Below are 2,500 nucleotides of genomic sequence, written 5' to 3'. Positions count from 1 at the left end.
TGCTGCTGCTGCTGCTGCTGCTGCTGCTGCTGCTGCTGCTGCTGCTGCTGCTGCTGCTGCTGCTGCTGCTGCTGCTGCCAGCTTCTGCTCGCTGCTGGTGCTGCTGCGGCTGCTGCTGCTGCTAGCTGCTGCCAGCTGCTGCTGCTGCTGCGGCTGCCACTGCTACCAGCTGCAGCTAGCTGCTGCTACTGCTGCTTGCTCCTGCTGCCAGCTGCTGCTGCTGCTACTGCTGCTAGCTTCTGCCAGCTGCTGCTAGCTGCTGCTGCTGCTGCTGCCAGCTGCTGCTAGCTGCTGCCAGCTGCTGCTAGATTCTGCTGCTGCTGCTTCTGCTGCCGCCGCTGCTGCTGCTGCTACTGCTGCTACTGCTGTGGCTGCTGCTAACTGCTGCCAGCTGCTGCCAGCTGCTGCCAGCTGCTGCTAGCTGCTGCTTCTGCTAGCACTTGCTTCTGCTAGCTGCTGCTGCCAGCTGCTGCTAGCTGCTACTTCTGCTGCTGCTTGCTTCTGCTAGCTGCTGCTGCTGCTGCTAGCTGCTGCTTCTGCTAGCTGCTGCCAGTTGCCGCTAGCTGCTACTGCTGCTGCTGCTTGCTTCTGCTAGCTGCCAGCTGCTGCTGCTGCTTCTAGCCGCTGCTATTACTGCTAGGTGCTGCTGCTGCTAGCTTATGCTGCTGCTGCTGCTGCTGCTGCTGCTGCTAGCTGCTGCTGCTGCTACCAGCTGCTGCTGCTGCTTCTGCTACCAGCTGATGCTAGCTCCTGCCAGCTGCTGCTGGATGCTGCTACTGCTGCTTGCTCCTGCTGCCAGCTGCTGCTTGCTTCTGCCAGCTGGTGCTGGCTGCTGCTAGAGTCTGCTGCGGCTGCTGCTGCTGCTGCTGCTGCTGCTGCTGCTAGCTGCTGCTGCTAGATGCTGCTGCTACTGCTGCTGCTAGCTGCTGCTTCTGCTAGCCGCTGCTGCTAGCTGCTGCTGCTGCTGCTGCTGCTGCTACTGCTGATGATGCTGCTGCTGCTTCTGCTGCTGCTGCTGCTGCTGCTGCTGCTGCTGCTGCTGCCAGCTGCTGCTGCTACTGCTGCCAGCTGCTGCTATCTTCTGCCAGCTGCTGCTAGCTGCTGCTGCTAGATTCTGCTGCTGCTGCTGCTGCTTCTGCTGCCGCCGCTGCTGCTGCTGCTGCTACTGCTGCTACTGCTGTGGCTGCTGCTAACTGCTGCCAGCTGCTGCCAGCTGCTGCTGCTGCTGCTGCTGCTGCTAGCTGCTGCTTCTGCTAGCTGCTGCTGCTTGCTTCTGCTAGCTGCTGCTGCTGCTGCTTCTGCTAGCTGCTTCTGCTGCTGCTGCTAGCTGCTGCCGCTGCTTGCTGCTGCCAGCTGCTCCTGCTGCTAGCTGCTGCTTCTTCTAGCTGCTGCTGCTAGCTGCTGCTTCTGCTATCTGCTGCTGCTGCTGCTAGCTGCTGCTGCTACTGCTGCTGCTGCCAGCTGCTGCTAGCTGCTACTGCTGCTGCTGCTGCTAGCTGCTGCTGCTGCTATTACTGCTAGGTGCTGCTGCTGCTGCTGCTGCTGCTACCAGTTGGAGCTAGCTGCTGCTAGCTGCTGCTACTGCTGCTTGCTCCTGCTTCCAGCTGCTGCTGCTGCTGCTGCTGCTGCTGCTGCTGCTAGCTGCTGCCAGCTGCTGTTGCTGCTGCTGCTGCTAGTTGCTGTGGCTGCTAGCTGCTGCTTCTGCTAGCTGCTGCTGATGCTAGCTGCTGATGCTAGCTGCTGCTGCTAGCTGCTGCTGCTGCTGTTAGCTGCTGCTGCTGCTAGCTGCTGCTATTACTGCTAAGTGCTGCTGCTGCTAGCTGCAGCTGCTGCTGCTGCTAGCTGCTGGCAGCTACTGCTGCTGCTGCTAGCTGCTGCTTCTGCTAGCTGCTGCTGCTGCTAGCTGCTGCTGCTGCTGCTGCTGCTGCAGCCGCTGCTGCTGCTGCTGCTGCTTCTGCTGCTGCTGCTGCTGCTGCTGCTGCTGCTGCTGCTGCTGCTGCTGCTGCTTCTGCTGCTGCTGCTGCTGCTGCTGCTGCTGCTGCTGCTGCTGCTGCTGCTGCTGCTGCTGCTGCTGCTGCTGCTGCTGCTGCTGCTGCTGCTGCTGCTGCTGCTGCTGCTGCTAGCTGCTGCTGCTTCTGCCAGCTGCTGCTAGCTGCTGCCAGCTGCTGCTAGATTCTGCTGCTGCTGCTTCTGCTGCCGCCGCTGCTGCTGCTGCTACTGCTGCTACTGCTGTGGCTGCTGCTAACTGCTGCCAGCTGCTGCCAGCTGCTGCTAGCTGCTGCTTCTGCTAGCACTTGCTTCTGCTAGCTGCTGCTGCCAGCTGCTGCTAGCTGCTACTTCTGCTGCTGCTTGCTTCTGCTAGCTGCTGCTGCTGCTAGCTGCTTGCTTCTGCTAGCTGCCAGCTGCTGCTGCTGCTTCTAGCCGCTGCTATTACTGCTAGGTGCTGCTGCTGCTAGCTTATGCTGCTGCTGCTGCTGCTAGCTGCTGCTGCTGCTACCAG

Source organism: Amblyomma maculatum, unplaced genomic scaffold, assembly GCF_055883805.1.
Source record: "Amblyomma maculatum isolate TAMU_Amacu unplaced genomic scaffold, ASM5588380v1 scaffold_22, whole genome shotgun sequence".
Taxonomy (NCBI): Eukaryota; Metazoa; Arthropoda; class Arachnida; order Ixodida; family Ixodidae; genus Amblyomma; species Amblyomma maculatum.
The sequence above is the reverse complement of the archived record's forward strand: the minus strand, read 5'-3'. Positions refer to the sequence as shown.